The sequence below is a fragment of the Microcebus murinus genome, chromosome 20 (assembly GCF_040939455.1).
Source record: "Microcebus murinus isolate Inina chromosome 20, M.murinus_Inina_mat1.0, whole genome shotgun sequence".
Classification (NCBI taxonomy): Eukaryota; Metazoa; Chordata; class Mammalia; order Primates; family Cheirogaleidae; genus Microcebus; species Microcebus murinus.
Genome location: NC_134123.1, coordinates 40,517,457 through 40,540,340, shown reverse-complemented (window position 1 = coordinate 40,540,340; position 22,884 = coordinate 40,517,457). Strand labels below are relative to the sequence as shown.

At 63.8% G+C, this 22,884-nt stretch overlaps 6 pseudogenes; all 6 read left to right on the top strand.

The window, feature by feature from the left end:
* The first annotated feature begins 1,826 nt into the window (after positions 1 to 1,826).
* LOC142862833 (uncharacterized) lies at positions 1,827 to 1,945 on the top strand (annotated as a pseudogene).
* Positions 1,946 to 5,372: 3,427 nt separating this feature from the next.
* Positions 5,373 to 5,491, top strand: LOC142862844 (uncharacterized; annotated as a pseudogene).
* A 3,426-nt stretch (positions 5,492 to 8,917) lies between these two features.
* On the top strand, positions 8,918 to 9,036 carry LOC142862832 (uncharacterized; annotated as a pseudogene).
* A 3,438-nt stretch (positions 9,037 to 12,474) lies between these two features.
* Positions 12,475 to 12,593, top strand: LOC142862890 (uncharacterized; annotated as a pseudogene).
* A 3,401-nt stretch (positions 12,594 to 15,994) lies between these two features.
* On the top strand, positions 15,995 to 16,113 carry LOC142862889 (uncharacterized; annotated as a pseudogene).
* A 3,399-nt stretch (positions 16,114 to 19,512) lies between these two features.
* On the top strand, positions 19,513 to 19,631 carry LOC142862859 (uncharacterized; annotated as a pseudogene).
* The last annotated feature ends 3,253 nt before the right edge of the window (positions 19,632 to 22,884 follow it).

The window sequence follows — 22,884 nt, the reverse complement described above, 5'->3', positions numbered from 1 at the left end:
TTAGAGTGGCAGAAACGTCCTCAAGCTGATATTGCCAGTCAGGTGGGTGTCTGCACTTTTGTGCCGGGCACCCCGGGGAGGCCCAGGGGCTGGCTGGACAACGCGGCCTGCTGGGGGTCGGGGGTGCGCTTTGGAGGAGCAACCGATGCCCTTTGGACTTTGCTAGCAGCGTCTGAGGTGTCTCTGAGCCCTGCTCCATGTCGGGGAGAGGAGGAGGAGGAGGAGGAGGAGGTGGCAGGGGCCGTGACCTACAGTCGTGTTCCCGGGGTGGCACGGCATGTGGCTTCTTCCACAGGCTGCTTGGCCTGGGCTCCCTGCACCTGGGCCTTTGGAGGACTGGCCCTGTTCTTGCCGACACTTCCTGCAGGGACCCAGAGCTGGGAGGTTGCATCTCCCAGCCCTGGGTCGGGCAGAGCCCCAGCGGGCCATGCCCACAACCTCTCTCAGCACGGGTCCCCCAGAAGGCTTCTTTGGGACCAGGATTCTCTTGCGGGTGACTGTTTAAGGTCTGGCCCCTGGGTGGAGGGGCACCAGGAGTAGAGGAGCAGGAAGGGGAAGGGGGTGGCCAGGCGAGGGGACACTTTGAGGCCAAGTCCAAGCTTCAGCCTGATCCTCCTGGGAACCCCGGGGTGTACATCACACCTCCTGGTTGAACTGCTCTGAGACCGGGACCCGGGCTTCGCATTTTCACAGCAGCCAGTCGTGGGCTGAGGACACCTGGGGCGTCGGGAACTCCCTGGCTTCTCCTTGGTTTAACATCTGAGCTGCTTGTGAATCGTGCCGCCACACACGCCCGAGTGCAGGTGTCTTCCGCACAGACTGCGGGCCTCGCTCTTCTGAATGCCGCTAGCTCGCCACCCACCCACGGGTGAACCTGGTCAGGGTACTTTCTCTAAGGAGCAGACTCTGACCCCGGCGGGCTACCGGTGTTTTCGTTTGCTCCTTTCTTTCTTCCATTTCGGGAAAGGCTTCCTTACTGGGTTTGGAAATCTCCTGTGCCTTTCCTCGCCTATTCTGTCAGCTTTAAATTTCTCTTTCAGTTGCCACCCTCACAGATGTATTAGGAAACTCTTTTCGGTGCATTCATTAGTGAAATGACCCAGATGAAGCTCGAATCCAATAGCTCATCGCCGATTTTTAGCAAGTCCACACCCCGGGGTGGTTGGGGTCCGATCCACCCCGGGCCAGGCCCAGGCCCCTTGGACCGGGCCAGAGAAGGACACAGAGCAGGGTCCGGCCCCCACGGTAGCGGTGCCCGCAGTTCTCCAAGGGCTTGGGGGTTTTCCAGAGGGAGGAGACGGAGGGGATTGATTTCTTCAGAGCCCCCCAAACCACCCCACCCCACCCCACCCCACCCATGGGACACATCCCGAGAGACGCCCCTACACTCGCTCCCCTCCCCCATGCGCTGTGCCCCACCCTGGCCCTGGGGAATAGGCGGCAGCCCACGCACAGGGCGGGGGGCACAGCTGAAAGGGTTTGTGGGGGAGGGCGGCCCCTGGCTGGGGGCAAAGGTCGAGCGCCCCGCGCGCGCGTGCGCAGTCAGCAGCGGCGGCGCGCTGGGGGTGGGGGGCGGGTAGGTGAAGGAGGCGAGGCGAGGAGAGGAGGGGGGCTGGAAGGTCTCCACCTTGGCGGGTCCACCCGTGGAGGCCCATCTCGCGCGCGCGCGCGCGCGCGCGTGTGTGTGTGTGTGTGTGTGTGTGTGTGGACAGCCCCCCACGCCGCCCCGCCCCTCTCCCCAGTCCCGCGTTGCCCGCCGGACCCGGCCGGCGAGGGGAAGCGCAGAGAGGCTCGGCTTCTTGAGCGGGGCAGGGGCGCCCTCCACCGCCTCCGGCCAAGCCGGCCTGAACGCGCCCGGTCTCGTCTGATCTCCGAAGCTAAGCAGGGTCGGGCCTGGTTAGTACTTGGATGGGAGACCGCCCGGGAATACCGGGCGCCGTAGGCTTTTGTTTTTTTTGTTTTTTGCCTCTTGTTCTGTCCCCTTTCTGGGAGCGCGGCGGCGGTCCGGGGGATCACCCCCACCCTCAGCGCCCGTCGCGGTGCCTGGCGCCCCAGCCCGCACCGTGGGGCCTCCTCTTGTCCCGAGCCGTGACACCGCCGCCACGCGGCAGCATGCGTGGCATCTGGACTGTCAGGTGTCAGACCAAAGGTCTGGTCTGTGGGAACCGACACGCTGGAGGAAACCTTGAGAGGCTGAGAGGGGAGGGAGTTCCAGGAGAATTCCAGGACGTCATTTTGAGCGAGTATGTGACCAGAACTCGTCCCGTTGCTTTTGGGGTTCTACGGGCTACACGTAGGAATCTTTGGTGGTGGCACTGGATGTTGGGGGATCCGGAGTCACACGCAGACCTGCTCCACAGGCCTCATTTTACTTTTCTTTTCGGATTCATTTTCTGAAAAGGTGTCTCTTATCTCTATGATTACATTTCCTTTTCTCTCTCTTTCCGAGCAGATCATGGGAGTCCACGTATTGAGGTGACATGTATTGCCCGTGCCCCCCTCCCCCCCGTTTTCTGATTCATTTATTTCTCATTTTCTCCCAGCGTATGGTGGGGGTACCAATGTTAAGGTCAGCTGCATCGCCCTGTCCCCGCCTCCCCCCTCGGGTCAGAGCTTCAAGTGCGCCCATGCCCCGGTTGGTGCGCACCCACCCCATTCCTAATGGATGTGCACGCCCATCCCCTCCCCACGCCCGCCCGACACCCACCCGATGAAGGCGATTCCTCTGTGTCCACTTAGGTGTCCATCGGTTCCTACCAATCTGCTGGCGAGCGCGCGCACGTGGCGCTCTTGTGTCCGTTCTTGGGACACTTGGCTTACTGGAACGGGTTCCAGCTCTGGCCGGGAGAACACGAGAGGTGCCCTCCCCTCTCACCGCTGTTCCTCATAGCTGAACGGCACTCCGTGGTGTCCACGCGCCACATTTCATTAATGCACCCGTGGATCGATGGGCACTCGGGGCGCTTCCACATCTTTGCGATTGTGAATGGCGCCCTAACTGTAACCCTGACCCCTACCCAGCCCAGTCTCCTCTGCCCCAGCCTGAGGCGCTCCTCCCCCGCCAGGCCCGTCACTGTCCTGGTCCCCTGCCTGACCGGCTCCTTCCCGCCCCCGGCCTGTCACCGTCCTCTGCCCCTGCGTGACACGCTCCTCCCCGCCCGGCCCATCACCTTGGCCCCTGCCTGACTCGCTCCTCCCCACCTCGGCCCCTGCCTGACGGGCTCCTCCGTCGCCTGGGCCTTCCAAGGGCTTGGTGTGGACGCTGCTTCCAGGAAGCCCTCCAGGAACCCGGCAGCAGGGCGGCCGCAGCAGTCTCGCGCAGCCCTCGCTAAGTCGCGCGCGGGGCACGTGCCCCCACTGTGCCGCGGGGGCCCAGCCTGGTGTCTTCTCTGAGGCCCTGCGGCTGCCGCTCCCCGCAAGGGGAGAGCCGTGGAGGTGGGGACCGCCTCCTGGTGGGGACGTACACCCAGCTCTCCGCGTCGGATTCCGGGGCTCTCTGTCCTGCCCGGAGGCCCAGCTGGCCTGCGGGTCCTTAGAGTGGCAGAAACGTCCTCAAGCTGATATTGCCAGTCAGGTGGGTGTCTGCACTTTTGTGCCGGGCACCCCGGGGAGGCCCAGGGGCTGGCTGGACAACGCGGCCTGCTGGGGGTCGGGGGTGCGCTTTGGAGGAGCAACCGATGCCCTTTGGACTTTGCTAGCAGCGTCTGAGGTGTCTCTGAGCCCTGCTCCATGTCGGGGAGAGGAGGAGGAGGAGGAGGAGGAGGAGGAGGAGGAGAAGGAGGTGGTGGCAGGGGCCGTGACCTACAGTCGTGTTCCCGGGGTGGCACGGCATGTGGCTTCTTCCACAGGCTGCTTGGCCTGGGCTCCCTGCACCTGGGCCTTTGGAGGACTGGCCCTGTTCTTGCCGACACTTCCTGCAGGGACCCAGAGCTGGGAGGTTGCATCTCCCAGCCCTGGGTCGGGCAGAGCCCCAGCGGGCCATGCCCACAACCTCTCTCAGCACGGGTCCCCCAGAAGGCTTCTTTGGGACCAGGATTCTCTTGCGGGTGACTGTTTAAGGTCTGGCCCCTGGGTGGAGGGGCACCAGGAGTAGAGGAGCAGGAAGGGGAAGGGGGTGGCCAGGCGAGGGGACACTTTGAGGCCAAGTCCAAGCTTCAGCCTGATCCTCCTGGGAACCCCGGGGTGTACATCACACCTCCTGGTTGTCCTGCTCTGAGACCGGGACCCGGGCTTCGCATTTTCACAGCAGCCAGTCGTGGGCTGAGGACACCTGGGGCGTTGGGAACTCCCTGGCTTCTCCTTGGTTTAACATCTGAGCTGCTTGTGAATCGAGCCGCCACACACGCCCGAGTGCAGGTGTCTTCTGCACAGACTGTGGGCCTCGCTCTTCTGAATGCCGCTAGCTCGCCACCCACCCACGGGTGAACCTGGTCAGGGTACTTTCTCTAAGGAGCAGACTCTGACCCCGGCGGGCTACCGGTGTTTTCATTTGCTCCTTTCTTTCTTCCATTTCGGGAAAGGCTTCCTTACTGGGTTTGGAAATCTCCTGTGCCTTTCCTCGCCTATTCTGTCAGCTTTAAATTTCTCTTTCAGTTGCCACCCTCACAGATGTATTAGGAAACTCTTTTCGGTGCATTCATTAGTGAAATGACCCAGATGAAGCTCGAATCCAATAGCTCATCGCCCATTTTTAGCAAGTCCACACCCCGGGGTGGTTGGGGTCCAATCCACCCCGGGCCAGGCCCAGGCCCCTTGGACCGGGCCAGAGAAGGACACAGAGCAGGGTCCGGCCCCCACGGTAGCGGTGCCCGCAGTTCTCCAAGGGCTTGGGGGTTTTCCAGAGGGAGGAGACGGAGGGGATTGATTTCTTCAGAGCCCCCCAAACCACCCCACCCCACCCCACCCCACCCATGGGACACATCCCGAGAGACGCCCCTACACTCGCTCCCCTCCCCCATGCGCTGTGCCCCAGTCCTGGCCCTGGGGAATAGGCGGCAGCCCACGCACAGGGCGGGGGGCACAGCTGAAAGGGTTTGTGGGGGAGGGCGGCCCCTGGCTGGGGGCAAAGGTCGAGCGCCCCGCGCGCGCGTGCGCAGTCAGCAGCGGCGGCGCGCTGGGGGTGGGGGGCGGGTAGGTGAAGGAGGCGAGGCGAGGAGAGGAGGGGGGCTGGAAGGTCTCCACCTTGGCGGGTCCACCCGTGGAGGCCCATCTCGCGCGCGCGCGCGCGTGTGTGTGTGTGTGTGTGTGTGTGTGGACAGCCCCCCACGCCGCCCCGCCCCTCTCCCCAGTCCCGCGTTGCCCGCCGGACCCGGCCGGCGAGGGGAAGCGCAGAGAGGCTCGGCTTCTTGAGCGGGGCAGGGGCGCCCTCCACCGTCTCCGGCCAAGCCGGCCTGAACGCGCCCGGTCTCGTCTGATCTCCGAAGCTAAGCAGGGTCGGGCCTGGTTAGTACTTGGATGGGAGACCGCCCGGGAATACCGGGCGCCGTAGGCTTTTGTTTTTTTTGTTTTTTGCCTCTTGTTCTGTCCCCTTTCTGGGAGCGCGGCGGCGGTCCGGGGGATCACCCCCACCCTCAGCGCCCGTCGCGGTGCCTGGCGCCCCAGCCCGCACCGTGGGGCCTCCTCTTGTCCCGAGCCGTGACACCGCCGCCACGCGGCAGCATGCGTGGCATCTGGACTGTCAGGTGTCAGACCAAAGGTCTGGTCTGTGGGAACCGACACGCTGGAGGAAACCTTGAGAGGCTGAGAGGGGAGGGAGTTCCAGGAGAATTCCAGGACGTCATTTTGAGCGAGTATGTGACCAGAACTCGTCCCGTTGCTTTTGGGGTTCTACGGGCTACACGTAGGAATCTTTGGTGGTGGCACTGGATGTTGGGGGATCCGGAGTCACACGCAGACCTGCTCCACAGGCCTCATTTTACTTTTCTTTTCGGATTCATTTTCTGAAAAGGTGTCTCTTATCTCTATGATTACATTTCCTTTTCTCTCTCTTTCCGAGCAGATCATGGGAGTCCACGTATTGAGGTGACATGTATTGCCCGTGCCCCCCTCCCCCCCGTTTTCTGATTCATTTATTTCTCATTTTCTCCCAGCGTATGGTGGGGGTACCAATGTTAAGGTCAGCTGCATCGCCCTGTCCCCGCCTCCCCCCTCGGGTCAGAGCTTCAAGTGCGCCCATGCCCCGGTTGGTGCGCACCCACCCCATTCCTAATGGATGTGCACGCCCATCCCCTCCCCACGCCCGCCCGACACCCACCCGATGAAGGCGATTCCTCTGTGTCCACTTAGGTGTCCATCGGTTCCTACCAATCTGCCGGCGAGCGCGCGCACGTGGCGCTCTTGTGTCCGTTCTTGGGACACTTGGCTTACTGGAACGGGTTCCAGCTCTGGCCGGGAGAACACGAGAGGTGCCCTCCCCTCTCACCGCTGTTCCTCATAGCTGAACGGCACTCCGTGGTGTCCACGCGCCACATTTCATTAATGCACCCGTGGATCGATGGGCACTCGGGGCGCTTCCACATCTTTGCGATTGTGAATGGCGCCCTAACTGTAACCCTGACCCCTACCCAGCCCAGTCTCCTCTGCCCCAGCCTGAGGCGCTCCTCCCCCGCCAGGCCCGTCACTGTCCTGGTCCCCTGCCTGACCGGCTCCTTCCCGCCCGGCCTGTCACCGTCCTCTGCCCCTGCGTGACACGCTCCTCCCCGCCCGGCCCATCACCTTGGCCCCTGCCTGACTCGCTCCTCCCCACCTCGGCCCCTGCCTGACGGGCTCCTCCGTCGCCTGGGCCTTCCAAGGGCTTGGTGTGGACGCTGCTTCCAGGAAGCCCTCCAGGAACCCGGCAGCAGGGCGGCCGCAGCAGTCTCGCGCAGCCCTCGCTAAGTCGCGCGCGGGGCACGTGCCCCCACTGTGCCGCGGGGGCCCAGCCTGGTGTCTTCTCTGAGGCCCTGCGGCTGCCGCTCCCCGCAAGGGGAGAGCCGTGGAGGTGGGGACCGCCTCCTGGTGGGGACGTACACCCAGCTCTCCGCGTCGGATTCCGGGGCTCTCTGTCCTGCCCGGAGGCCCAGCTGGCCTGCGGGTCCTTAGAGTGGCAGAAACGTCCTCAAGCTGATATTGCCAGTCAGGTGGGTGTCTGCACTTTTGTGCCGGGCACCCCGGGGAGGCCCAGGGGCTGGCTGGACAACGCGGCCTGCTGGGGGTCGGGGGTGCGCTTTGGAGGAGCAACCGATGCCCTTTGGACTTTGCTAGCAGCGTCTGAGGTGTCTCTGAGCCCTGCTCCATGTCGGGGAGAGGAGGAGGAGGAGGAGGAGGAGGAGGAGGAGAAGGAGGTGGTGGCAGGGGCCGTGACCTACAGTCGTGTTCCCGGGGTGGCACGGCACGTGGCTTCTTCCACAGGCTGCTTGGCCTGGGCTCCCTGCACCTGGGCCTTTGGAGGACTGGCCCTGTTCTTGCCGACACTTCCTGCAGGGACCCAGAGCTGGGAGGTTGCATCTCCCAGCCCTGGGTCGGGCAGAGCCCCAGCGGGCCATGCCCACAACCTCTCTCAGCACGGGTCCCCCAGAAGGCTTCTTTGGGACCAGGATTCTCTTGCGGGTGACTGTTTAAGGTCTGGCCCCTGGGTGGAGGGGCACCAGGAGTAGAGGAGCAGGAAGGGGAAGGGGGTGGCCAGGCGAGGGGACACTTTGAGGCCAAGTCCAAGCTTCAGCCTGATCCTCCTGGGAACCCCGGGGTGTACATCACACCTCCTGGTTGTCCTGCTCTGAGACCGGGACCCGGGCTTCGCATTTTCACAGCAGCCAGTCGTGGGCTGAGGACACCTGGGGCGTTGGGAACTCCCTGGCTTCTCCTTGGTTTAACATCTGAGCTGCTTGTGAATCGAGCCGCCACACACGCCCGAGTGCAGGTGTCTTCTGCACAGACTGTGGGCCTCGCTCTTCTGAATGCCGCTAGCTCGCCACCCACCCACGGGTGAACCTGGTCAGGGTACTTTCTCTAAGGAGCAGACTCTGACCCCGGCGGGCTACCGGTGTTTTCATTTGCTCCTTTCTTTCTTCCATTTCGGGAAAGGCTTCCTTACTGGGTTTGGAAATCTCCTGTGCCTTTCCTCGCCTATTCTGTCAGCTTTAAATTTCTCTTTCAGTTGCCACCCTCACAGATGTATTAGGAAACTCTTTTCGGTGCATTCATTAGTGAAATGACCCAGATGAAGCTCGAATCCAATAGCTCATCGCCCATTTTTAGCAAGTCCACACCCCGGGGTGGTTGGGGTCCGATCCACCCCGGGCCAGGCCCAGGCCCCTTGGACCGGGCCAGAGAAGGACACAGAGCAGGGTCCGGCCCCCACGGTAGCGGTGCCCGCAGTTCTCCAAGGGCTTGGGGGTTTTCCAGAGGGAGGAGACGGAGGGGATTGATTTCTTCAGAGCCCCCCAAACCACCCCACCCCACCCCACCCCACCCATGGGACACATCCCGAGAGACGCCCCTACACTCGCTCCCCTCCCCCATGCGCTGTGCCCCAGTCCTGGCCCTGGGGAATAGGCGGCAGCCCACGCACAGGGCGGGGGGCACAGCTGAAAGGGTTTGTGGGGGAGGGCGGCCCCTGGCTGGGGGCAAAGGTCGAGCGCCCCGCGCGCGCCTGCGCAGTCAGCAGCGGCGGCGCGCTGGGGGTGGGGGGCGGGTAGGTGAAGGAGGCGAGGCGAGGAGAGGAGGGGGGCTGGAAGGTCTCCACCTTGGCGGGTCCACCCGTGGAGGCCCATCTCGCGCGCGCGCGCGCGTGTGTGTGTGTGTGTGTGTGTGTGTGTGTGGACAGCCCCCCACGCCGCCCCGCCCCTCTCCCCAGTCCCGCGTTGCCCGCCGGACCCGGCCGGCGAGGGGAAGCGCAGAGAGGCTCGGCTTCTTGAGCGGGGCAGGGGCGCCCTCCACCGCCTCCGGCCAAGCCGGCCTGAACGCGCCCGGTCTCGTCTGATCTCCGAAGCTAAGCAGGGTCGGGCCTGGTTAGTACTTGGATGGGAGACCGCCCGGGAATACCGGGCGCCGTAGGCTTTTGTTTTTTTTGTTTTTTGCCTCTTGTTCTGTCCCCTTTCTGGGAGCGCGGCGGCGGTCCGGGGGATCACCCCCACCCTCAGCGCCCGTCGCGGTGCCTGGCGCCCCAGCCCGCACCGTGGGGCCTCCTCTTGTCCCGAGCCGTGACACCGCCGCCACGCGGCAGCATGCGTGGCATCTGGACTGTCAGGTGTCAGACCAAAGGTCTGGTCTGTGGGAACCGACACGCTGGAGGAAACCTTGAGAGGCTGAGAGGGGAGGGAGTTCCAGGAGAATTCCAGGACGTCATTTTGAGCGAGTATGTGACCAGAACTCGTCCCGTTGCTTTTGGGGTTCTACGGGCTACACGTAGGAATCTTTGGTGGTGGCACTGGATGTTGGGGGATCCGGAGTCACACGCAGACCTGCTCCACAGGCCTCATTTTACTTTTCTTTTCGGATTCATTTTCTGAAAAGGTGTCTCTTATCTCTATGATTACATTTCCTTTTCTCTCTCTTTCCGAGCAGATCATGGGAGTCCACGTATTGAGGTGACATGTATTGCCCGTGCCCCCCTCCCCCCCGTTTTCTGATTCATTTATTTCTCATTTTCTCCCAGCGTATGGTGGGGGTACCAATGTTAAGGTCAGCTGCATCGCCCTGTCCCCGCCTCCCCCCTCGGGTCAGAGCTTCAAGTGCGCCCATGCCCCGGTTGGTGCGCACCCACCCCATTCCTAATGGATGTGCACGCCCATCCCCTCCCCACGCCCGCCCGACACCCACCCGATGAAGGCGATTCCTCTGTGTCCACTTAGGTGTCCATCGGTTCCTACCAATCTGCTGGCGAGCGCGCGCACGTGGCGCTCTTGTGTCCGTTCTTGGGACACTTGGCTTACTGGAACGGGTTCCAGCTCTGGCCGGGAGAACACGAGAGGTGCCCTCCCCTCTCACCGCTGTTCCTCATAGCTGAACGGCACTCCGTGGTGTCCACGCGCCACATTTCATTAATGCACCCGTGGATCGATGGGCACTCGGGGCGCTTCCACATCTTTGCGATTGTGAATGGCGCCCTAACTGTAACCCTGACCCCTACCCAGCCCAGTCTCCTCTGCCCCAGCCTGAGGCGCTCCTCCCCCGCCAGGCCCGTCACTGTCCTGGTCCCCTGCCTGACCGGCTCCTTCCCGCCCCCGGCCTGTCACCGTCCTCTGCCCCTGCGTGACACGCTCCTCCCCGCCCGGCCCATCACCTTGGCCCCTGCCTGACTCGCTCCTCCCCACCTCGGCCCCTGCCTGACGGGCTCCTCCGTCGCCTGGGCCTTCCAAGGGCTTGGTGTGGACGCTGCTTCCAGGAAGCCCTCCAGGAACCCGGCAGCAGGGCGGCCGCAGCAGTCTCGCGCAGCCCTCGCTAAGTCGCGCGCGGGGCACGTGCCCCCACTGTGCCGCGGGGGCCCAGCCTGGTGTCTTCTCTGAGGCCCTGCGGCTGCCGCTCCCCGCAAGGGGAGAGCCGTGGAGGTGGGGACCGCCTCCTGGTGGGGACGTACACCCAGCTCTCCGCGTCGGATTCCGGGGCTCTCTGTCCTGCCCGGAGGCCCAGCTGGCCTGCGGGTCCTTAGAGTGGCAGAAACGTCCTCAAGCTGATATTGCCAGTCAGGTGGGTGTCTGCACTTTTGTGCCGGGCACCCCGGGGAGGCCCAGGGGCTGGCTGGACAACGCGGCCTGCTGGGGGTCGGGGGTGCGCTTTGGAGGAGCAACCGATGCCCTTTGGACTTTGCTAGCAGCGTCTGAGGTGTCTCTGAGCCCTGCTCCATGTCGGGGAGAGGAGGAGGAGGAGGAGGAGGAGGAGGAGGAGGAGAAGGAGGTGGTGGCAGGGGCCGTGACCTACAGTCGTGTTCCCGGGGTGGCACGGCATGTGGCTTCTTCCACAGGCTGCTTGGCCTGGGCTCCCTGCACCTGGGCCTTTGGAGGACTGGCCCTGTTCTTGCCGACACTTCCTGCAGGGACCCAGAGCTGGGAGGTTGCATCTCCCAGCCCTGGGTCGGGCAGAGCCCCAGCGGGCCATGCCCACAACCTCTCTCAGCACGGGTCCCCCAGAAGGCTTCTTTGGGACCAGGATTCTCTTGCGGGTGACTGTTTAAGGTCTGGCCCCTGGGTGGAGGGGCACCAGGAGTAGAGGAGCAGGAAGGGGAAGGGGGTGGCCAGGCGAGGGGACACTTTGAGGCCAAGTCCAAGCTTCAGCCTGATCCTCCTGGGAACCCCGGGGTGTACATCACACCTCCTGGTTGTCCTGCTCTGAGACCGGGACCCGGGCTTCGCATTTTCACAGCAGCCAGTCGTGGGCTGAGGACACCTGGGGCGTTGGGAACTCCCTGGCTTCTCCTTGGTTTAACATCTGAGCTGCTTGTGAATCGAGCCGCCACACACGCCCGAGTGCAGGTGTCTTCTGCACAGACTGTGGGCCTCGCTCTTCTGAATGCCGCTAGCTCGCCACCCACCCACGGGTGAACCTGGTCAGGGTACTTTCTCTAAGGAGCAGACTCTGACCCCGGCGGGCTACCGGTGTTTTCATTTGCTCCTTTCTTTCTTCCATTTCGGGAAAGGCTTCCTTACTGGGTTTGGAAATCTCCTGTGCCTTTCCTCGCCTATTCTGTCAGCTTTAAATTTCTCTTTCAGTTGCCACCCTCACAGATGTATTAGGAAACTCTTTTCGGTGCATTCATTAGTGAAATGACCCAGATGAAGCTCGAATCCAATAGCTCATCGCCCATTTTTAGCAAGTCCACACCCCGGGGTGGTTGGGGTCCAATCCACCCCGGGCCAGGCCCAGGCCCCTTGGACCGGGCCAGAGAAGGACACAGAGCAGGGTCCGGCCCCCACGGTAGCGGTGCCCGCAGTTCTCCAAGGGCTTGGGGGTTTTCCAGAGGGAGGAGACGGAGGGGATTGATTTCTTCAGAGCCCCCCAAACCACCCCACCCCACCCCACCCCACCCCACCCCACCCCACCCATGGGACACATCCCGAGAGACGCCCCTACACTCGCTCCCCTCCCCCATGCGCTGTGCCCCAGCCCTGGCCCTGGGGAATAGGCGGCAGCCCACGCACAGGGCGGGGGGCACAGCTGAAAGGGTTTGTGGGGGAGGGCGGCCCCTGGCTGGGGGCAAAGGTCGAGCGCCCCGCGCGCGCGTGCGCAGTCAGCAGCGGCGGCGCGCTGGGGGTGGGGGGCGGGTAGGTGAAGGAGGCGAGGCGAGGAGAGGAGGGGGGCTGGAAGGTCTCCACCTTGGCGGGTCCACCCGTGGAGGCCCATCTCGCGCGCGCGCGCACGCGTGTGTGTGTGTGTGTGTGTGGACAGCCCCCCACGCCGCCCCGCCCCTCTCCCCAGTCCCGCGGAGCCCGCCGGACCCGGCCGGCGAGGGGAAGCGCAGAGAGGCTCGGCTTCTTGAGCGGGGCAGGGGCGCCCTCCACCGTCTCCGGCCAAGCCGGCCTGAACGCGCCCGGTCTCGTCTGATCTCCGAAGCTAAGCAGGGTGGGGCCTGGTTAGTACTTGGATGGGAGCCCGCCCGGGAATACCGGGTGCCGTAGGCTTTTGTTTTTTTTGTTTTTTGCCTCTTGTTCTGTCCCCTTTCTGGGAGCGCGGCGGCGGTCCGGGGGATCACCCCCACCCTCAGCGCCCGTCGCGGTGCCTGGCGCCCCAGCCCGCACCGTGGGGCCTCCTCTTGTCCCGAGCCGTGACACCGCCGCCACGCGGCAGCATGCGTGGCATCTGGACTGTCAGGTGTCAGACCAAAGGTCTGGTCTGTGGGAACCGACACGCTGGAGGAAACCTTGAGAGGCTGAGAGGGGAGGGAGTTCCAGGAGAATTCCAGGACGTCATTTTGAGCGAGTATGTGACCAGAACTCGTCCCGTTGCTTTTGGGGTTCTACGGGCTACACGTAGGAATCTTTGGTGGTGGCACTGGATGTTGGGGGATCCGGAGTCACACGCAGACCTGCTCCACAGGCCTCATTTTACTTTTCTTTTCGGATTCATTTTCTGAAAAGGTGTCTCTTATCTCTATGATTACATTTCCTTTTCTCTCTCTCTCCGAGCAGATCATGGGAGTCCACGTATTGAGGTGACATGTATTGCCCGTGCCCCCCTCCCCCCCGTTTTCTGATTCATTTATTTCTCATTTTCTCCCAGCGTATGGTGGGGGTACCAATGTTAAGGTCAGCTGCATCGCCCTGTCCCCGCCTCCCCCCTCGGGTCAGAGCTTCAAGTGCGCCCATGCCCCGGTTGGTGCGCACCCACCCCATTCCTAATGGATGTGCACGCCCATCCCCTCCCCACGCCCGCCCGACACCCACCCGATGAAGGCGATTCCTCTGTGTCCACTTAGGTGTCCATCGGTTCCTACCAATCTGCCGGCGAGCGCGCGCACGTGGCGCTCTTGTGTCCGTTCTTGGGACACTTGGCTTACTGGAACGGGTTCCAGCTCTGGCCGGGAGAACACGAGAGGTGCCCTCTCACCGCTGTTCCTCATAGCTGAACGGCACTCCGTGGTGTCCACGCGCCACATTTCATTAATGCACCCGTGGATCGATGGGCACTCGGGGCGCTTCCACATCTTTGCGATTGTGAATGGCGCCCTAACTGTAACCCTGACCCCTACCCAGCCCAGTCTCCTCTGCCCCAGCCTGAGGCGCTCCTCCCCCGCCAGGCCCGTCACTGTCCTGGTCCCCTGCCTGACCGGCTCCTTCCCGCCCGGCCTGTCACCGTCCTCTGCCCCTGCGTGACACGCTCCTCCCCGCCCGGCCCATCACCTTGGCCCCTGCCTGACTCGCTCCTCCCCACCTCGGGCTCCTCCGTCGCCTGGGCCTTCCAAGGGCTTGGTGTGGACGCTGCTTCCAGGAAGCCCTCCAGGAACCCGGCAGCAGGGCGGCCGCAGCAGTCTCGCGCGGGGCACGTGCCCCCACTGTGCCGCGGGGGCCCAGCCTGGTGTCTTCTCTGAGGCCCTGCGGCTGCCGCTCCCCGCGAGGGGAGAGCCGTGGAGGTGGGGACCGCCTCCTGGTGGGGACGTACACCCAGCTCTCCGCCGCGTCGGATTCCGGGGCTCTCTGTCCTGCCTGCCCGGAGGCCCAGCTGGCCTGCGGGTCCTTAGAGTGGCAGAAACGTCCTCAAGCTGATATTGCCAGTCAGGTGGGTGTCTGCACTTTTGTGCCGGGCACCCCGGGGAGGCCCAGGGGCTGGCTGGACAACGCGGCCTGCTGGGGGTCGGGGGTGCGCTTTGGAGGAGCAACCGATGCCCTTTGGACTTTGCTAGCAGCGTCTGAGGTGTCTCTGAGCCCTGCTCCATGTCGGGGAGAGGAGGAGGAGCAGGAGGAGGAGGAGGAGGAGGAGGAGGTGGCAGGGGCCGTGACCTACAGTCGTGTTCCCGGGGTGGCACGGCATGTGGCTTCTTCCACAGGCTGCTTGGCCTGGGCTCCCTGCACCTGGGCCTTTGGAGGACTGGCCCTGTTCTTGCCGACACTTCCTGCAGGGACCCAGAGCTGGGAGGTTGCATCTCCCAGCCCTGGGTCGGGCAGAGCCCCAGCGGGCCATGCCCACAACCTCTCTCAGCACGGGTCCCCCAGAAGGCTTCTTTGGGACCAGGATTCTCTTGCGGGTGACTGTTTAAGGTCTGGCCCCTGGGTGGAGGGGCACCAGGAGTAGAGGAGCAGGAAGGGGAAGGGGGTGGCCAGGCGAGGGGACACTTTGAGGCCAAGTCCAAGCTTCAGCCTGATCCTCCTGGGAACCCCGGGGTGTACATCACACCTCCTGGTTGTCCTGCTCTGAGACCGGGACCCGGGCTTCGCATTTTCACAGCAGCCAGTCGTGGGCTGAGGACACCTGGGGCGTTGGGAACTCCCTGGCTTCTCCTTGGTTTAACATCTGAGCTGCTTGTGAATCGTGCCGCCACACACGCCCGAGTGCAGGTGTCTTCTGCACAGACTGCGGGCCTCGCTCTTCTGAATGCCGCTAGCTCGCCACCCACCCACGGGTGAACCTGGTCAGGGTACTTTCTCTAAGGAGCAGACTCTGACCCCGGCGGGCTACCGGTGTTTTCATTTGCTCCTTTCTTTCTTCCATTTCGGGAAAGGCTTCCTTACTGGGTTTGGAAATCTCCTGTGCCTTTCCTCGCCTATTCTGTCAGCTTTAAATTTCTCTTTCAGTTGCCACCCTCACAGATGTATTAGGAAACTCTTTTCGGAGCATTCATTAGTGAAATGACCCAGATGAAGCTCGAATCCAATAGCTCATCGCCGATTTTTAGCAAGTCCACACCCCGGGGTGGTTGGGGTCCAATCCACCCCGGGCCAGGCCCAGGCCCCTTGGACCGGGCCAGAGAAGGACACAGAGCAGGGTCCGGCCCCCACGGTAGCGGTGCCCGCAGTTCTCCAAGGGCTTGGGGGTTTTCCAGAGGGAGGAGACAGAGGGGATTGATTTCTTCAGAGCCCCCCAAACCACCCCACCCCACCCCACCCCACCCCACCCCACCCCACCCATGGGACACATCCCGAGAGACGCCCCTACACTCGCTCCCCTCCCCCATGCGCTGTGCCCCAGCCCTGGCCCTGGGGAATAGGCGGCAGCCCACGCACAGGGCGGGGGGCACAGCTGAAAGGGTTTGTGGGGGAGGGCGGCCCCTGGCTGGGGGCAAAGGTCGAGCGCCCCGCGCGCGCGCGCGTGCGCAGTCAGCAGCGGCGGCGCGCTGGGGGTGGGGGGCGGGTAGGTGAAGGAGGCGAGGCGAGGAGAGGAGGGGGGCTGGAAGGTCTCCACCTTGGCGGGTCCACCCGTGGAGGCCCATCTCGCGCGCGCGCGCACGCGTGTGTGTGTGTGTGTGTGTGGACAGCCCCCCACGCCGCCCCGCCCCTCTCCCCAGTCCCGCGGAGCCCGCCGGACCCGGCCGGCGAGGGGAAGCGCAGAGAGGCTCGGCTTCTTGAGCGGGGCAGGGGCGCCCTCCACCGTCTCCGGCCAAGCCGGCCTGAACGCGCCCGGTCTCGTCTGATCTCCGAAGCTAAGCAGGGTGGGGCCTGGTTAGTACTTGGATGGGAGCCCGCCCGGGAATACCGGGTGCCGTAGGCTTTTGTTTTTTTTGTTTTTTGCCTCTTGTTCTGTCCCCTTTCTGGGAGCGCGGCGGCGGTCCGGGGGATCACCCCCACCCTCAGCGCCCGTCGCGGTGCCTGGCGCCCCAGCCCGCACCGTGGGGCCTCCTCTTGTCCCGAGCCGTGACACCGCCGCCACGCGGCAGCATGCGTGGCATCTGGACTGTCAGGTGTCAGACCAAAGGTCTGGTCTGTGGGAACCGACACGCTGGAGGAAACCTTGAGAGGCTGAGAGGGGAGGGAGTTCCAGGAGAATTCCAGGACGTCATTTTGAGCGAGTATGTGACCAGAACTCGTCCCGTTGCTTTTGGGGTTCTACGGGCTACACGTAGGAATCTTTGGTGGTGGCACTGGATGTTGGGGGATCCGGAGTCACACGCAGACCTGCTCCACAGGCCTCATTTTACTTTTCTTTTCGGATTCATTTTCTGAAAAGGTGTCTCTTATCTCTATGATTACATTTCCTTTTCTCTCTCTCTCCGAGCAGATCATGGGAGTCCACGTATTGAGGTGACATGTATTGCCCGTGCCCCCCTCCCCCCCGTTTTCTGATTCATTTATTTCTCATTTTCTCCCAGCGTATGGTGGGGGTACCAATGTTAAGGTCAGCTGCATCGCCCTGTCCCCGCCTCCCCCCTCGGGTCAGAGCTTCAAGTGCGCCCATGCCCCGGTTGGTGCGCACCCACCCCATTCCTAATGGATGTGCACGCCCATCCCCTCCCCACGCCCGCCCGACACCCACCCGATGAAGGCGATTCCTCTGTGTCCACTTAGGTGTCCATCGGTTCCTACCAATCTGCCGGCGAGCGCGCGCACGTGGCGCTCTTGTGTCCGTTCTTGGGACACTTGGCTTACTGGAACGGGTTCCAGCTCTGGCCGGGAGAACACGAGAGGTGCCCTCTCACCGCTGTTCCTCATAGCTGAACGGCACTCCGTGGTGTCCACGCGCCACATTTCATTAATGCACCCGTGGATCGATGGGCACTCGGGGCGCTTCCACATCTTTGCGATTGTGAATGGCGCCCTAACTGTAACCCTGACCCCTACCCAGCCCAGTCTCCTCTGCCCCAGCCTGAGGCGCTCCTCCCCCGCCAGGCCCGTCACTGTCCTGGTCCCCTGCCTGACCGGCTCCTTCCCGCCCGGCCTGTCACCGTCCTCTGCCCCTGCGTGACACGCTCCTCCCCGCCCGGCCCATCACCTTGGCCCCTGCCTGACTCGCTCCTCCCCACCTCGGGCTCCTCCGTCGCCTGGGCCTTCCAAGGGCTTGGTGTGGACGCTGCTTCCAGGAAGCCCTCCAGGAACCCGGCAGCAGGGCGGCCGCAGCAGTCTCGCGCGGGGCACGTGCCCCCACTGTGCCGCGGGGGCCCAGCCTGGTGTCTTCTCTGAGGCCCTGCGGCTGCCGCTCCCCGCGAGGGGAGAGCCGTGGAGGTGGGGACCGCCTCCTGGTGGGGACGTACACCCAGCTCTCCGCCGCGTCGGATTCCGGGGCTCTCTGTCCTGCCTGCCCGGAGGCCCAGCTGGCCTGCGGGTCCTTAGAGTGGCAGAAACGTCCTCAAGCTGATATTGCCAGTCAGGTGGGTGTCTGCACTTTTGTGCCGGGCACCCCGGGGAGGCCCAGGGGCTGGCTGGACAACGCGGCCTGCTGGGGGTCGGGGGTGCGCTTTGGAGGAGCAACCGATGCCCTTTGGACTTTGCTAGCAGCGTCTGAGGTGTCTCTGAGCCCTGCTCCATGTCGGGGAGAGGAGGAGGAGCAGGAGGAGGAGGAGGAGGAGGAGGAGGTGGCAGGGGCCGTGACCTACAGTCGTGTTCCCGGGGTGGCACGGCATGTGGCTTCTTCCACAGGCTGCTTGGCCTGGGCTCCCTGCACCTGGGCCTTTGGAGGACTGGCCCTGTTCTTGCCGACACTTCCTGCAGGGACCCAGAGCTGGGAGGTTGCATCTCCCAGACCTGGGTCGGGCAGAGCCCCAGCGGGCCATGCCCACAACCTCTCTCAGCACGGGTCCCCCAGAAGGCTTCTTTGGGACCAGGATTCTCTTGCGGGTGACTGTTTAAGGTCTGGCCCCTGGGTGGAGGGGCACCAGGAGTAGAGGAGCAGGAAGGGGAAGGGGGTGGCCAGGCGAGGGGACACTTTGAGGCCAAGTCCAAGCTTCAGCCTGATCCTCCTGGGAACCCCGGGGTGTACATCACACCTCCTGGTTGTCCTGCTCTGAGACCGGGACCCGGGCTTCGCATTTTCACAGCAGCCAGTCGTGGGCTGAGGACACCTGGGGCGTTGGGAACTCCCTGGCTTCTCCTTGGTTTAACATCTGAGCTGCTTGTGAATCGTGCCGCCACACACGCCCGAGTGCAGGTGTCTTCTGCACAGACTGCGGGCCTCGCTCTTCTGAATGCCGCTAGCTCGCCACCCACCCACGGGTGAACCTGGTCAGGGTACTTTCTCTAAGGAGCAGACTCTGACCCCGGCGGGCTACCGGTGTTTTCATTTGCTCCTTTCTTTCTTCCATTTCGGGAAAGGCTTCCTTACTGGGTTTGGAAATCTCCTGTGCCTTTCCTCGCCTATTCTGTCAGCTTTAAATTTCTCTTTCAGTTGCCACCCTCACAGATGTATTAGGAAACTCTTTTCGGAGCATTCATTAGTGAAATGACCCAGATGAAGCTCGAATCCAATAGCTCATCGCCGATTTTTAGCAAGTCCACACCCCGGGGTGGTTGGGGTCCAATCCACCCCGGGCCAGGCCCAGGCCCCTTGGACCGGGCCAGAGAAGGACACAGAGCAGGGTCCGGCCCCCACGGTAGCGGTGCCCGCAGTTCTCCAAGGGCTTGGGGGTTTTCCAGAGGGAGGAGACAGAGGGGATTGATTTCTTCAGAGCCCCCCAAACCACCCCACCCCACCCCACCCCACCCCACCCCACCCATGGGACACATCCCGAGAGACGCCCCTACACTCGCTCCCCTCCCCCATGCGCTGTGCCCCAGCCCTGGCCCTGGGGAATAGGCGGCAGCCCACGCACAGGGCGGGGGGCACAGCTGAAAGGGTTTGTGGGGGAGGGCGGCCCCTGGCTGGGGGCAAAGGTCGAGCGCCCCGCGCGCGCGTGCGCAGTCAGCAGCGGCGGCGCGCTGGGGGTGGGGGGCGGGTAGGTGAAGGAGGCGAGGCGAGGAGAGGAGGGGGGCTGGAAGGTCTCCACCTTGGCGGGTCCACCCGTGGAGGCCCATCTCGCGCGCGCGCGCACGCGTGTGTGTGTGTGTGTGTGTGTGTGTGTGGACAGCCCCCACGCCGCCCCGCCCCTCTCCCCAGTCCCGCGGAGCCCGCCGGACCCGGCCGGCGAGGGGAAGCGCAGAGAGGCTCGGCTTCTTGAGCGGGGCAGGGGCGCCCTCCACCGTCTCCGGCCAAGCCGGCCTGAACGCGCCCGGTCTCGTCTGATCTCCGAAGCTAAGCAGGGTCGGGCCTGGTTAGTACTTGGATGGGAGCCCGCCCGGGAATACCGGGTGCCGTAGGCTTTTGTTTTTTTTGTTTTTTGCCTCTTGTTCTGTCCCCTTTCTGGGAGCGCGGCGGCGGTCCGGGGGATCACCCCCACCCTCAGCGCCCGTCGCGGTGCCTGGCGCCCCAGCCCGCACCGTGGGGCCTCCTCTTGTCCCGAGCCGTGACACCGCCGCCACGCGGCAGCATGCGTGGCATCTGGACTGTCAGGTGTCAGACCAAAGGTCTGGTCTGTGGGAACCGACACGCTGGAGGAAACCTTGAGAGGCTGAGAGGGGAGGGAGTTCCAGGAGAATTCCAGGACGTCATTTTGAGCGAGTATGTGACCAGAACTCGTCCCGTTGCTTTTGGGGTTCTACGGGCTACACATAGGAATCTTTGGTGGTGGCACTGGATGTTGGGGGATCCGGAGTCACACGCAGACCTGCTCCACAGGCCTCATTTTACTTTTCTTTTCGGATTCATTTTCTGAAAAGGTGTCTCTTATCTCTATGATTACATTTCCTTTTCTCTCTCTCTCCGAGCAGATCATGGGAGTCCACGTATTGAGGTGACATGTATTGCCCGTGCCCCCCTCCCCCCCGTTTTCTGATTCATTTATTTCTCATTTTCTCCCAGCGTATGGTGGGGGTACCAATGTTAAGGTCAGCTGCATCGCCCTGTCCCCGCCTCCCCCCTCGGGTCAGAGCTTCAAGTGCGCCCATGCCCCGGTTGGTGCGCACCCACCCCATTCCTAATGGATGTGCACGCCCATCCCCTCCCCACGCCCGCCCGACACCCACCCGATGAAGGCGATTCCTCTGTGTCCACTTAGGTGTCCATCGGTTCCTACCAATCTGCCGGCGAGCGCGCGCACGTGGCGCTCTTGTGTCCGTTCTTGGGACACTTGGCTTACTGGAACGGGTTCCAGCTCTGGCCGGGAGAACACGAGAGGTGCCCTCTCACCGCTGTTCCTCATAGCTGAACGGCACTCCGTGGTGTCCACGCGCCACATTTCATTAATGCACCCGTGGATCGATGGGCACTCGGGGCGCTTCCACATCTTTGCGATTGTGAATGGCGCCCTAACTGTAACCCTGACCCCTACCCAGCCCAGTCTCCTCTGCCCCAGCCTGAGGCGCTCCTCCCCCGCCAGGCCCGTCACTGTCCTGGTCCCCTGCCTGACCGGCTCCTTCCCGCCCGGCCTGTCACCGTCCTCTGCCCCTGCGTGACACGCTCCTCCCCGCCCGGCCCATCACCTTGGCCCCTGCCTGACTCGCTCCTCCCCACCTCGGGCTCCTCCGTCGCCTGGGCCTTCCAAGGGCTTGGTGTGGACGCTGCTTCCAGGAAGCCCTCCAGGAACCCGGCAGCAGGGCGGCCGCAGCAGTCTCGCGCGGGGCACGTGCCCCCACTGTGCCGCGGGGGCCCAGCCTGGTGTCTTCTCTGAGGCCCTGCGGCTGCCGCTCCCCGCGAGGGGAGAGCCGTGGAGGTGGGGACCGCCTCCTGGTGGGGACGTACACCCAGCTCTCCGCCGCGTCGGATTCCGGGGCTCTCTGTCCTGCCTGCCCGGAGGCCCAGCTGGCCTGCGGGTCCTTAGAGTGGCAGAAACGTCCTCAAGCTGATATTGCCAGTCAGGTGGGTGTCTGCACTTTTGTGCCGGGCACCCCGGGGAGGCCCAGGGGCTGGCTGGACAACGCGGCCTGCTGGGGGTCGGGGGTGCGCTTTGGAGGAGCAACCGATGCCCTTTGGACTTTGCTAGCAGCGTCTGAGGTGTCTCTGAGCCCTGCTCCATGTCGGGGAGAGGAGGAGGAGCAGGAGGAGGAGGAGGAGGAGGAGGAGGTGGCAGGGGCCGTGACCTACAGTCGTGTTCCCGGGGTGGCACGGCATGTGGCTTCTTCCACAGGCTGCTTGGCCTGGGCTCCCTGCACCTGGGCCTTTGGAGGACTGGCCCTGTTCTTGCCGACACTTCCTGCAGGGACCCAGAGCTGGGAGGTTGCATCTCCCAGACCTGGGTCGGGCAGAGCCCCAGCGGGCCATGCCCACAACCTCTCTCAGCACGGGTCCCCCAGAAGGCTTCTTTGGGACCAGGATTCTCTTGCGGGTGACTGTTTAAGGTCTGGCCCCTGGGTGGAGGGGCACCAGGAGTAGAGGAGCAGGAAGGGGAAGGGGGTGGCCAGGCGAGGGGACACTTTGAGGCCAAGTCCAAGCTTCAGCCTGATCCTCCTGGGAACCCCGGGGTGTACATCACACCTCCTGGTTGTCCTGCTCTGAGACCGGGACCCGGGCTTCGCATTTTCACAGCAGCCAGTCGTGGGCTGAGGACACCTGGGGCGTTGGGAACTCCCTGGCTTCTCCTTGGTTTAACATCTGAGCTGCTTGTGAATCGTGCCGCCACACACGCCCGAGTGCAGGTGTCTTCTGCACAGACTGCGGGCCTCGCTCTTCTGAATGCCGCTAGCTCGCCACCCACCCACGGGTGAACCTGGTCAGGGTACTTTCTCTAAGGAGCAGACTCTGACCCCGGCGGGCTACCGGTGTTTTCATTTGCTCCTTTCTTTCTTCCATTTCGGGAAAGGCTTCCTTACTGGGTTTGGAAATCTCCTGTGCCTTTCCTCGCCTATTCTGTCAGCTTTAAATTTCTCTTTCAGTTGCCACCCTCACAGATGTATTAGGAAACTCTTTTCGGAGCATTCATTAGTGAAATGACCCAGATGAAGCTCGAATCCAATAGCTCATCGCCGATTTTTAGCAAGTCCACACCCCGGGGTGGTTGGGGTCCAATCCACCCCGGGCCAGGCCCAGGCCCCTTGGACCGGGCCAGAGAAGGACACAGAGCAGGGTCCGGCCCCCACGGTAGCGGTGCCCGCAGTTCTCCAAGGGCTTGGGGGTTTTCCAGAGGGAGGAGACAGAGGGGATTGATTTCTTCAGAGCCCCCCAAACCACCCCACCCCACCCCACCCCACCCCACCCCACCCCACCCATGGGACACATCCCGAGAGACGCCCCTACACTCGCTCCCCTCCCCCATGCGCTGTGCCCCAGCCCTGGCCCTGGGGAATAGGCGGCAGCCCACGCACAGGGCGGGGGGCACAGCTGAAAGGGTTTGTGGGGGAGGGCGGCCCCTGGCTGGGGGCAAAGGTCGAGCGCCCCGCGCGCGCGTGCGCAGTCAGCAGCGGCGGCGCGCTGGGGGTGGGGGGCGGGTAGGTGAAGGAGGCGAGGCGAGGAGAGGAGGGGGGCTGGAAGGTCTCCACCTTGGCGGGTCCACCCGTGGAGGCCCATCTCGCGCGCGCGCGC